The sequence below is a fragment of the Apium graveolens genome, chromosome 6 (genome assembly GCF_009905375.1).
Source record: "Apium graveolens cultivar Ventura chromosome 6, ASM990537v1, whole genome shotgun sequence".
In the NCBI taxonomy this organism is placed as follows: Eukaryota; Viridiplantae; Streptophyta; class Magnoliopsida; order Apiales; family Apiaceae; genus Apium; species Apium graveolens.
Genome location: NC_133652.1, coordinates 269,703,947 through 269,718,639, shown reverse-complemented (window position 1 = coordinate 269,718,639; position 14,693 = coordinate 269,703,947).

Here is a 14,693-nt window from a genome sequence, read left to right as displayed (position 1 = left end):
TGTTGTTGTTTATAAGAATGGCCAATCACCTTTACATTCAGATCCTCAAGAATGGGCCCTTCACTCCTATGGTTAGAGTTGAGGAAACCATAGATGGAGACATGGTTATTCCAGCTCATTTTGCTCCCAAAGATCCCTCTGAGTATACTGATATTGAAAGAGAGAAAGTTTCCCTAGACAGTGCTTTGCAACTGATACTAATTGAGTCACTTAACAATGTAATGTATAATAATATTGTCAACTGTGACACTGCTAAACAAATCTGGGAAAAGATTGAGATACTCTGTGAAGGAACTGAGGAGGTTAGGTCAAATCAAAGAAGGATATTGATTTCTCAGTATGAGGGTTTTATGGCTAAACCAAAGGAAGGGATTACTAATGTGTTTGAAAGGTTTAATAAGCTGATAAATGACTTGCAGCTTCATGATAAATTTTATGATGTTGAAGAAGTGTATTTGAAGTTCTTGCTTACTCTCCCTGATCATTTGGAACAAAAGATCTCTGCAATCAGAGAAGGAAGGGATTTGAGTAGAATCACACTGGAAGTGCTCTATGGGGTTTTGAAAACTTATGAACTTGAAATGTTTTAAAAGAAATCATTAAGGGCTGGTCAAGGATATGTAATGGATGGATCAAGTGCACTGATTATGAATGATGGCCAGACCTCTAATGATGAGCAAAGATCCCAAACTCCAGACATTTCTACAAGTGAGAAAACAGTCAATGACACTAAAGATCAAGTCATACTGGAATTGGATGAAGATGATGAGTTCTACACTTTTGATGAGCTTGATGAGCTAGACAAATCAATGGCTTACTTGGATAGAAAATTCTCTAACATTAGCGTGAAGAAACCAAGATTTTTCAAGAGCAAAGGACAGTCCTTCAACAAAGACAGCAGCTGGAAAGGAAAAGGGATCTACACTCCTGATAGCAAAACTGGCTACAAAACTGGATTTGTTGACAGATCAAACATAAGGTGCTTTAACTGTGATGAGTTGGGCCATTTTGCTACAGAATGTAGGAAACCCAAGAAGGCAAAGAAAGACAAAGCTTATCTTGAATTGGAAGCAAAGTATGATGCTCTTCTAAAGAAGCAACAAGGGAAAGCTTATATTGCTGAGGGAAAGAGCTGGGATGATTCAGATAATGATGAAGATGAAGAAGTTGGAAACTATGGATTCATGGCCTTGGAGCAAGGAGACTCTTCATCATCTAAATCACAGGTACCAACTCTTACCACAATTGATTTAAATGTGAGTCAATATAAGGAAACTGTTGAAAAGATGAGCACAAAAATGTTCCACATTCATACAAGCATGGTTGCTGCAAATGAGGAAGTTAGCAGATTGAAAAAGATCAATGAAAAACTTGAGAGTGAAAAACAAGAGACTGAATTGTTGCTGGTTGAGCTTGATGCTGCTAAGCAAGAAAATGCATACTTAAAGAACAAATTAAAGTGTGCAAGTGAAATTGAAGCTATATTGAGAGAAAGGGTGGAGAAGAATGAAGTGAAGCTGAAATCCTTCAAAAATGCTTCTGAGTTGGTTGGCCAATATCATGAAAAGAACAAGCCATGTGCAAACATTGCCATTGGTCTTGATTATGAGGGTTTGAACGACAAAAAGAAGTCTGTCAGTGACAAAGGAAAATCAACTGAAACTGAGAATGTTCCAATTATTTTGAAGAAAGTTGAATCACCTTTGTTCAAGGTATGTGAGGTGAACTTCAGTGAAGAAGAGTTGATCATCAAACAGGAGATAGCTGATGAGGACAAGGAAAAGAAAAATGATGAGACAACGCAGTCTTCCATCTCTGTTGAAACTCTAAAAGCCAATCAAGAAACTAAGGAGCCTGTGAAGGAGATTAAAGCTGAAGAGGTCAAAAAGAAAAAGAAGAATAGAAATGGAAAGATTGGGATAAACAAAAGCAATAATTTTGCTTATGTTGTAGATGCTCCTAGAAAGAGGTGTGAGAATTATGGATCAATGAATCACCTAACTCATCTTTGTAAAAAGATTGTTAGCAATCCACCTGAAGTAGTCTGCAAGTACAATGAAGCTAAGGCTAATGATCCCTATTGATTATGTGACAAGTTTGACTAAATTCCCTACAACATGAAAGTGGTGAAGAGTTGCCACAAATTGAGAATTGATCTCATAGAATTAAAAATTGGTTCTATATCTGAAAGGGAAAATGCTCAACATTCTATGAATTCCATTTTATCTGAAAATTCTCATTCTACTTCTACAAAATCAGTTAACAAGAAGAAAGTGCCCAACATAGCTTGGGTAGCTAAACACACTTAATCCTCATTGTGTGCAGGGCAAAGGAAAGAAGGTCTTATGGATTATTGATAGTGGATGTTCCAGGCATATGACAGGTGATAAGGCCCTGATATCACAATTTGAGGAGATGGCTGGCCCTTTGGTGACCTTTGGAGACAACAGCAAAGGATTCATAATGGGATATGGCAAGATTGTTTCTGGAAATGCTGTCATTGAAGATGTAGCACTAGTTGCTGGATTAGAAGTAAATCTTCTAAGTGTTAGTCAATTTGCAGACAGAGGTTTTCAAGTTGTTTTCAACAAAGAAGATTGTGCTTTTATTAGCAAAAAGACTGGTGAAATTGCTCTTAAAGGAGTAAGAAAGGGAAGCTTGTTTATTGCAGACTTAGACTCAACAAATAAGGATGGAGTATGTTGTTTCTACACCAATGCATTAGAAGAGCAAAGAAAATTGTGGCATAAGAAGCTATCTCACTTGAATTTCAAAGCAATCAACACCTTAGTCAAGAAGGAGCTTGTGAGAGACATGCCTAGTCTGGAATTTGCTCAACTGGAAGTTTGTGAAGCTTATCAGAAAGGAAAAATGAAAAGATCAAGTCACAAGTCAAAATCAGTGAATTCTATAAGTGCACCTCTGCAACTTATTCACATGGACTTGTTTGGGCCAGTAAATATCTTGTCCATTTCAAGGAACAAATATGCCCTTGTCATGGTTGATGATTTTTCAAGATACACTTGGGTTGAGTTCATGTACTCTAAATATGAAACTCCAAACATTATAATTGAGCACATCAAGAAAATTGAGAAGCAAGTTGAAGGAAAAGTTAGTGTGAAAAGATTGAGGAGTGATAATGGAACAGAATTCAGAAACTCAATATTAAGTGAATTCTGCAAAAACAAAGGCATTGTTCAAGAATTTTTAGCAGCTAGAACACCTCAACGGAATGGAGTAGTTGAGAGGAAAAATAGAATATTGGTTGAAGCTTCTAGAACCTTGCTACAAGATGCTCAGTTGCCAACTAGTTTTTGGGAAGAGGCTGTTAATACTGCATGCTACACTCAAAACAGATATCTCATCAACAAAGCTCATGGCAAATCACCTTACTCAATCATGTCTAACAGGAAGCCTACAGTGAAGTATCTACATGTGTTTGGAAGCAAGTGTTATATTCTAAAAGACAGCTCTGAATATGTGGGAAAATTTGACTCTAAAGTTTTTGAAGCAATTTTTATGGGATATTCATTGGAAAGAACAGCCTACAAAGTTTATGTGATTGATCAAAAGAAAATTATAGAAAGCACAGATGTGACTTTTGATGATGACAAGTGTCCGGGCTTGGAATGCCTTGATGTAAATGATGCTGAAGCCCTTGCATTTGAGAATCTAACCATTGATAGTGATTCTGATGAGGAAGATGAAGTTGTGGAACAACAAATGACAAATGAAGAGACCTCTGAACAAAATCATGGGAATGAAAGCTCTCTTCAGACACCTGAATTTGGTGGCACAAACTCAGGGGGAGAAGGAGAGAATGGAAATGATAGTCATGGTAATACTGAAGAAAATGATGAAGGCACTAGTCAACAGACTCACACTAGAAAGTAAGATAGGAGTCATACATTAGAAGCTATTATTGGTGATCCCTCAGCTGGTGTGAGAACTAGAAGTACAACTGCTAATGAATGCCTACATGCATGTTTTCTATCTCAAGTAGAGCCCAAGAAAATTGAAGAAGCCCTATTGGACCCTGATTGGATATGTGTTATGCAGGAGGAGCTGAATCAGTTTGAGAGAAACAAAGTGTGGAAATTAGTCCCTGCACCAAAGAACAGAAGCATAATTGGAACTAAGTGGGTGTACAGGAACAAAATGGATGAAAATGGAATTGTTACTAGAAACAAAGCAAGGCTGGTTGCTAAAGGCTACTCACAAGAAGAGGGAATTGACTATGAGGAGACTTTTGCTCCTGTTGCAAGACTAGAAACAATAAGAATTTTTATGGCATTTGCTGCACACTCAAATTTCAAGGTGTATCAAATGGATGTCAAGAGTGCTTTTCTTTATGGTGAACTAAAAGAAGAAGTTTATGTGCAACAGCCACCTGGCTTTGAAGATCCAGAATTTCCTAACTTTGTTTACAAATTACTCAAGGCTCTATATGGATTGAAACAGGCACCTAGAGCCTGGTATGACACTCTGTCAGAATTTCTACTCAAACATGGTTTTACCAGAGGTACTATTGATAAGACTCTCTTCTACATAAAGCATGGTGAAGATATGATCCTAGTTCAAATCTATGTGGATGATATCATCTTTGGATCTACAAATGAAAAGCTTTGTCAAAGATTCTCTAGGCTATTGCAGAGTGAGTATGAAATGAGCATGATGGGAGAATTGAGTTACTTCCTTGGCCTTCAAGTTAGTCAAAGAAGTGATGGTATTTTCATTAGCCAAACCAAATATGTGAATGACTTATTGAAGAAATTTGGTATGGTGGATAGCTCACCTACATCTACACCAATATCTACTGTAACCAAGTTATATGAAGACAAGAAAGGAAAGAGTGTGTATATTTCAAGCTACAGAGGGATGATTGGATCATTGCTTTATTTGACTGCTAATAGACCAGACATCATGTTTGCTACTTGTCTATGTGTTAGATTTCAAGCCAATTCAAAGGAATCACATTTGATGGCTGTGAAAAGGATTTTCAGATACTTAAAGGGAACTCCAAACTTGGGATTATGGTATCCTAAGGGAACTGGTTTTGAAGCTGTTGAATACACAGATGCAGATTTTGTTGGATGCAGGGTTGATAGGAAAAGTACTAGTGGAAGTTGTCAATTTCTTGGTCAAAGACTTGTATCCTGGTATAGTAAGAAACAACAATCTGTGTCAACTTCCACAGCTGAGGCTGAATATATAGCTGCTGGAAGTTGTTGTGCTCAGGTGCCTTGGATTAGAAATCAGCTAATGGACTATGGTCTAGTGTTACACAAAATTCCTATTATGTGTGATAATACTAGTGCCATATCTATAGTAGCTAATCCAGTTAATCATTCTAGAACAAAGCACATTGATGTTATGTACCATTTTATCAGGGAACATGCTGCAAATGGTACCATTGAGCTCATTTTTGTTCCAACAGAGAAACAATTAGCTGACATTTTTCCTAAACCTTTGGATGAAGCAACCTTCACTAGACTTGTGAGTGAAATTGGAATGCTCAATTCTTCATCCTAAGGCAAGAACTCGGCTAATGTGTTATAATAGATTAATTTCTAATGAATCAACCTAGTTTGATTTAATTGGAAATTAACTGAAATATGAATTATAAATATTTCAGAATCTCTGTATATTTATTTTTCTTAAAAACTCAAAAATTAACTTAAAATATTTCAAATTCTAAGTAAACTGCTTAGTTGTTAATTTACATCTTAAATGTGTAAAATTAACACAAGGCATAATAACAGTACTCGAAGGTATAGAGAACTGATTTCTCGATAAGTCAAAATAACTTATCGACAAGTCATTTTAGAGTTCTCGAGTGAGTCCTCGATAAGTCTATTTACAGACTTCTCAAATGACTTCTCGATAAGCTCTATTATGACTTATCGATAAGACCATGTAGAGTTCTCTAATAGTGTTAATTCACAGAGTTCTCAACAAGGATATCTTGAGACTTATCAATAACTCAGAACTAAATTAATTTAATTCAAATGAATTATTTTAGACAAATACTTTTGGAAAATTTATTCTGATTTCAATTTGATTCAATTCAAATAAATTAGAATCACTTTTTAGTCCATTTTCGGAAAAACTGGGCATTTATCAGAGTTCTCGATAAATCATTTCTTAGTTCTCAAAAAGAATTAATAAAATGACTTATCGAATGTACCTTTTTCAAATTCAAAATTACTTCTCGATAAGTTTAATATCAAACATTTATTTGACTTCTCGATAAGTATTTTACTTTTTATATAAATACCCAGACTTCTTGATTAATTTGAACTTGGAATCTTTCAAAATTCTAAGTAAACTGAATATTTATTACTTCATATCTTCAGTATATGAACTTAATAAATAACATATCAAAAGAAGCAAAAAGTTTGAAAAACTGAACAAATTTAATTCATAAATTCTGTTCATAAAAATACTTTTGACATACTTTGTCTCTAATTTCTCTGACTTATTGACACATTTACATGCTTATATGATTTCTTATTTATGTGAAAATAAGTTAGTCCAATGTTAGTAGACTAGTACATTATTTGTGTTGTTTTGAGTATGCTGATAGTGGTAAATTTATTTGACTGATTCCTGATAGGATGAGTTACTTTTTGTGTAGGGAGTACATGCTTATTTGCATGGGGAATAGTCACTCTTTAAAGTAAACTAATATTCTTGAGTACTTGCATGGGGAATAGTAACTAGTCATTTCTAGCTGTCAAGTATGGTTATGTGATTATTACTCTCATTATCCGGGCAACTCAAGAGTCTTTTGGTTTTCCATCTTTACTCCCTCTATAAATTAAAACGCTTCACTCTTTATCATTTATCACTACTCTTCTATTCTCAACAAACATCTTCTTTCAAACTCACCTCCTGTTCATCTCTTTCTCTCTCTCTCACTCAAATGGATGCCCCAGTCTTTTACAGACTTATTCATGGAGCTTACCAACCGGTCCATCATTTGGATGATGACCTAGTTTATTTTGATCCTATCGGACTTCGTGTCCGTCTCAAGGGGGTTGTTTACAGCCCCTTTGATATTCCACTTGAGGTCTTTTACGAACTCTCGTGGAATGATCAAATCAGCATCCTTTTCTTTGAGATGGAAGTCTCTTTCGAGCAGGAGAGACGAGCCAGGGTGGTTGAGCAGCAACGACTTGCTGCTCTAGAGCTGCAGGGGAGAATCATTTCTCTTGCAAACTCCATGTCCAGAGCTTACCAGCGCAGGGCAAGGAGGTTGGAGGCCGAGAAGGAGTCTGAATTAGAGTAGTTAGGATTATGATTTACTTGTTAAATCTATGTCTTAATGTACTATGTTTCCATTTTTAATGAAAGTTCTGATTCTTGTCTTGCAATCTCTTGTTTGTGTTATAATTACTATGTGCTTATATCTATATTAAATTTTGTCTTCTCTGCAATAATGCTTGCAACTAAAATATCTTACAATGTATTTGTCTAATGAAACTCCAAAAAGATACATTTGTTCAATGCATTACAGGTCTAATACAAGACATCAACAGAGAATTCAAATAATCACTTTACAGGTATTAGTGCTAAAACTGCAGCTAAAACATTTCAAAACCAAACTGCGGTTTACCCAGGCACAACAACACAAACACAAACTCAAATACAATCCCACTTAGGTGACTCTCAAAAGCCACCTATTTTACAAAAGGACAGCAATTTCATGATGTTCTTCAGATTGTTCTGTTGTTTGAGAAAAGAATCCACCAAACATGAAAATTTATCAGTTTACTGAATATTTCATGAGTATTCCTTATGCACCTTCATGTGCAAAATAGTCTTCACATACTGAAAGGTTTGAGGGTAGTACTCCTGAGGGGGAGCTATCTAAATCCTCTCCAATTCAATTGGAGGTTCCTCAAGAAGGAACAACTCCCCTCATAACTCTAGCAGAAGCTGTCTTAGCAGTCCAAGCTAGAAGAACAATTGCCTATGACAATGTCATAAGAAGGGCAATCTTAGCACATTCAAGTGTCAGTGTGTTGTAAGACACACAAGGGTTTGAGGCTGATGCATATGGCAGTAACCCAGTCAAATCCCCTCCAATTCAATTGGAGGTTCCCACTACAAGTGGAGGACAACACACTGTCACAACCATAGAGCAATCTGTGAGTCAAACTGTGACCCCAGTCATAGATGCTTATGCACTCATTTTTCTGGTAAAATGAGTATGATTAGCCCTATATGGTCTTCCTCTAATCATATGATCACAGATTAACTCTTCTCAACCACCTCTTATTTATGTAGGTCAAACAACATTTGAGCCTTTCATGTGAGGATAAGAGAAAAGATTGAGTGAAAAACAAAGAATAAGAGAGGCAGTATCCTTCCTGGAAAAAGGAGAGGTAGATGAGTGTATGGATTTAGTAATCCTTGTGAGGGAACTCTGACTCTCAAAAGTCATGAGACTAGTGCAGTGAGAATTGGTGAGACTACTTATTCAAAAGAACAGAGAGCTTAGGACTTTTATCACTGACAGACTTTTTCTGCAGATCTAAGTGAAACTTCTATTCTTTTTGATAAACTCATCACCATGAATTTCAATGAAGCTTGAAGCTGCAGACAATGTTCCAAATGGACAATGACAGCAGCTTGAACAATGTGCATTTAGTTGGATCTTTCCTCCTGGAGATAATGTCAAAAAGGGGGAGAATATATATCTAAATGCCAAAACAGCTAATGGATGTTGAATAAATCTAAATGCAACTCAACAAAAGAAGACCTGATGGGAAGATTGGTTTTGGTTTTTGTATTTAGTTAAAGTTTTGACATCATCAATCAGAACTTGTGCATAATTTCATAATGAACAAGTTGGGGGAGATTGTAATATATAATAGATGATGTCAAAGATTACTGGAGCTAACAATGTCATTAATCTTCAATGATCTGATGTCAAAGATTAATGGAGCTAACAATGTCATTAATCTTCAATGATCTGATATCAAAGATTACTAGAGCTAACAATGTCATTAACATGATGATGTTAAAGATTACTGATGCTGACAATGTCATTAGCAATCAGTTAAGCTTGGGGCCAATCCTAAGATTAGTTGTACTGTAACCTTAATTAGTAATTTATACTTGTAACACTTAATGTCTGTAAAATGTAAATGGAGCAGACTGGAGCATTTTTCCCTAAACAGTGTCAAGCCTAAGAATTCTATCTGGAAGAAGATCAAGAAGGTCATGCCTCAGAAGAATTATGAAGAAGCTTGGAGTTGAATAATTCTGTTTGGTGAAAAACATTCTAAGTCAAGATCTCTACAAGTCACAAAATTAGTGTTATAGCATTCGAGAACTCAGAAAGACCTATCGAGAACTCAGAAAGACCTATCGAGAACTCAGGAATTGTCTATCGAGAACTCAGGAAATGCTATTGGAGATATCGATAAGTCAGATACCCATTCGAGAACTCAGAGATATCGACAAGTACACATTCATTAGAGAACTCTAAGTTATCGATAAGCCAAAGTCCATTAGAGAACTCTGAGTTATCGATAAACCAAAATTCACTAGAGAACTCAGAGTTGTCGATAAGTCAAGTCAACAATGAAGTTTCAGAGATATCGACAAGCCAACATGCCTATCGAGATGTCGATTTCTCTACAGCTTAATTGGAGATCTCGAAGTGAAGAAATTTCTCTAAGTATAGAATTGCAGAACAGTTCAATATCCAAGGTTGCAAATCAACAAACAATTCACACAGCTGAATTGACAAGTCTACAATAAGCAGCTTGAGAGATGTGCAAGATTAATGGTAAAGATTAACTGACAAAGGAAGATTAAAGTGAACACGGGATGCTAAAGATATGCTAAGCCAGAAATGGAAGATCTGTTTTTCTAATAATAGAAATGACAAGTGACAGTTTAGAAAAGCTAATAGCATGTCTTATTACACACTGTGTAAACCAGCAGTTAACTGAGTTATAAAGTTAACACTGGTCCTTAGTCAGTGGTAAGAATCTAGATAGAAAAAATTGTATTCTCTCTCAAGAAAGAAGCTAAGTTCTAAACCAAGAACTTAGAGATTTTGTAGCAAAACACTGCTTGATTTTTAATATAAAATTAAGTGAGTTTTGAAGATCTTTATTTTACATATTTGCATTGTTATTTATGTTGAACATATATTCTATAAATCGTTGATAACAACCAACTGTTAAACCCAAAGTCGATCAAAAAGTAACCATTTAAGCCAAAACACATTCACCCCCCCCCCTCTGTGTTGTATTTATATCTAACAAAGTTTAATGGAGTATATATGACGAGGTTTCTTGAACTCATCCATTTTTAACCCTTCTGGGATTTTCACAAAAATTTCACTATCAAGTGAACCATCCAGGTTTGCAGTAACAACGTCCATAAGACGTGTATCCAATTTTTCTTTAGATGTCATACCTAATATAAAATGAAAAGTAATTGCATCCATCACTGGCGAGTATGTCTCTTGATAATCAATGTCGGGCCTTTGAGAAAACCCTTGTGCTACAAGTCGGGCTTTATATCTCATAATTTCATTCTTTTCATTTCTTTTTCTTATGAATACCCATTTATTCCCAATAGGGTTCACACCAATTGGTATTTGGGCAACAGGTCCAAATACTTCTCTTTTACGCAATGACTTTAATTCTGTTTGGATTGCGTTTTTCCATTTTGGCCAGTCTATTCTTCGACGGCATTCATCCATACTTTGTGGTTCAGGATCAGAATTTATATCTACATCCAATACTGCGGAATACACAAATACATCATCGATTATGGCTTTACTTCGATCCCATAATTTCATATCATGCACATAATTTATTGAAATTTCATGATTGTTTAATCCCGTATCTTCAGGGACTGGAATCTCTTTAGGAGATAATACCACTTCAGGGATATTTATTTTTTCTGGAGCATGTACCACTTCAGGGGCAATGTTCTTTATTTTTCTTTTTCGTGGTGCAACATTTTTTGCACTGACCGGTCTACCACGCTTCAGGCGTGGCTTTGATTCTGTAACCAATTCTTTTGTATCTGATTTTTGAATTGGTATATCTATTTTATTTGGAGTGTTTACTGCAGGTATATGAGATTTAGTTATATTTCTAGAATCGTTAAATACGTTAGGCATTTGGTTTGCGATATTTTGCATGTGGATAATTCTTTTAACTTCAAGTTCGCACTGACTGGTACGTGGATCTAGAAAATATAATCCTGAGCATTCCATGTTATTTCAGGATTAACTTTATTCGAATGTTTATCTCCCCCTAAGGGAGGAAACATAAACTCGTCAAAATGATAATCTGCATATCTTGCGGTAAATAAATCTCCAGTTAGAGGCTCCATATATCTAATAATATATGTGGAATCAAAACCAACGTAGATACCTACTCTTCTTTGAGCTCCCATCTTCGATCTTTGTGGTGGAGCAATCAGTACATATACAGCACTTCCGAAAATTTTGAAGTGAGAAATATTAGGAACTTGACCAAGTACCAGTTGTAGCGGAGAATGATGGTTACAGAAAGTTTGTCTAATCTTAATAATATTATCAGCATGAAGTATTGCGTGACCCCAAATAAATGTAGGTAATTTTGCTTTCAACAACAGTTGTCTTACAATAAGTTGGAGTCTTTTGATAAAAGACTCGGCTAACCCATTTTGTGTATGTACATGAGAAACTGGGTGTTCAACTGAGATTCCTACAGACATGCAATAGTCGACAAAGGTTGCAGATGTGAATTCACCGGCATTATCTAAACGAATTGACTTAATGCAATGATCTGGGAATTAAGCTCGTAATTTGATTATTTGGGCAAGTAATTTTACAAAAGCATCATTACGAGTTGAGAGAAGACAAACATGAGACCATCTAGTTGAGGCATCGATTAATACCATGAAGTACCTAAATGGGCCAGATGATGGGTGTATAGGTCCACATATGTCGCCTTGGATCCTTTCTAGAAAAGTTGAACTTTCAAGCCGAACTTTAGTAGGAGATGGTCGAGTAATAAATTTTCCTAAAGAACATGTTGAACATGGAAGGTCATTGTTGGAAAGAACTTTAAAAATTTTAAGAGAATGACCAGTAGAATTCTCTATAATACGACGCATCATAGAGACGCCAGAATGACTTAATCTTTCATGCCAAAGTGTAAAAGATTTTGGATCTATGAGTTTGGAAGTAATGATATTGTGTGACTCAATAGTTCTAATTTTCATCATATATATCCCGAGGAAAGTGAGTGAAACGTTTCTAAGATTTTCTTGTTGCTAGGATTAGCGGAAGTAATAAGAAGATATTCTCTATTAGCCTTAGAGGTAGTTTCGATGTGAAAATTGTTGAGTCGGATATCTTTAAAACTAAGAATATTTCTAGTGGACTTATTAGAATATAATGCATTTGGAATGTGTATGTGGGTACCATTAGGTAGGACGAAACTAGTTTTTCCAAAACCTTCGATTATATTATATACGCCGGAAATCATTCCGACTTGAGCTTCGATTTTGGTTATTTGGGTAAAATATTTCCGGTTCTGTATAATCGTATGAGTTGTACCACAATCAGCAATGCATATATCTTTAGAATCCATTCTGTATATAATTAAGAAACATAATTTATTTGATAAGAACATAATACACTACATAGTTCAAACAAAATAAAGCACACAATATACACTACTATAATAATTATATGAAACTAATCTTCAGCCTCCCGTATGGGAGTTTCGTTAGGTTCATTCGGACCATTAATACTTATTCCTCCAGTTGTGATTCTCGGGAAATCATCTATGTTATTGTTGGAGAAATTTGTTTCTACCATTTTCTCTGTTGATTTTTGAGAAGATTGGTATAGTTTAACAAGATAATTTGGGGCATGACAATTACGTGTCCAGTGCCCATCCATGCCGCACCTATAGCAAACATTTTCAGTTTTTCTCCTCGTGGTGCCTTTCTTTTACTCTGTGATTTAGATTGCCACATCTAGTGACCAGAGTTGTTATATGGACGAAAATGCATGTAGCTCCGACCTCGTCCACGGTACCGACCTTGGCCCCGTCCACCTCTATACCCTTTTCCAGGTACATTCTGCTGGAATGACATGTTATTTACTTCAGGTAATGGGGTAGATCCTGTTGGACGGGATTGATGATTTAATCACCACTTCATGATTATGTTCAGCAATGAGGAGAGTTGATAGAAGATCCCCGAACTTAGTAAATTTGTGCTCCATGTACATCTCTGCTAATTTTGATATTGTTGGGGTGAAAAGTTGATAGTGTTTTATCAATTTTTCTTTTTTCCGTAACTTTCTCACCACACATAATAAGTCTAGAACTTATTTTGAACGAAGCAGAGATATATGCTCGGACACTCTTAAAATCCTAAAGTCTTAAATTAGCCCAATCATTTTCAGTTGCAGGTAGATAAACTAGTTTCTGGTGATCGAACCTATCCTTTAGATTTTACAATAAAATAAAGGGATCCTCGACTTCTAAGTAATCAGATTTTAAATCTTCATGTTGTGGTGTCGGAGAAAAATTATAGAGGTCAAGTTTTCTTCAGCCGTGGATTTATTTTATGCATTTATTGTATCGCTTAATTTCTTTGAACCCAAGTGCAACTTTACATCTTGTACCCATGATAAATAATTATCGCCAGAAATGTCCGAGGCAACGAACGACAAGCTTGTAATATTTGGCATACTAAATCTGAATTAACACGAAAATAATTATATTTTAATTTTATCAATGTAAATATTACATAAAAGTCTAGTTAATCGGGTTTGTTAACAAATACGCAATAATCAATGTATATATCATTATTATCACTGATATTATGAACAAATCTATATATAAAATGACAAATGAATTTTCACCCGTCATACGGACGTCTGCGTATTAAGGTTATCTCCGACAAATAATAAATTTAAGTGAAAAATTCTGCATAAGTTAATTAGGGTACAAAAGTTATTATCTGATAAGTATGCAATTTATAAATTAAGGTTACCACTATATTTCGATATTACCCAAAATTAAATGGTACCGTAAAATAATTTTAATAGGTGGTGCTCCGGCCATATATATTTAAATATTAGTAGAGGGTGTAACCACGTCTACTCCAGTCATATATATATATATATAATTATACGTAGAGGGTGTAACCACGTCTACTCATATATATATATATATATATATATATATATATATATATATTTAAATTAAAATTATATCTTCTCAGTTTCGACAGAGCTTCGTGCTGATAACGTGTTGTAAAATACTAGTTATAATAGTATTATATCGAACATTTGTAGAAAGTAAATAGAGCAGATATAGAGATAAAGAGAGCTGAGTAACGAAAGAAAGAATCAAGCTGCTTGGTGTGTTATGTCCATTACCAAATGAAGGTAGTTCTTGAATCTACATCGTTCAACTCAATCGGATACAATGATATGAAAATAATACGCTTCATACTTTCCATTACAAACATCACCAAGATGTTTGGAGTATGTTTCAATTACACACCAATCAATCAAGTTGTAACTCCTTCGTCCAAGAAAAAACTTCTTATAAACCAACAGCCTCAACTTCCCTCACCTGCCATCGCCCAACAACTTTAGAACAACGAGCTCAAAGAAAATGACCTTCCTCGTTTCGAATAACTCCGCT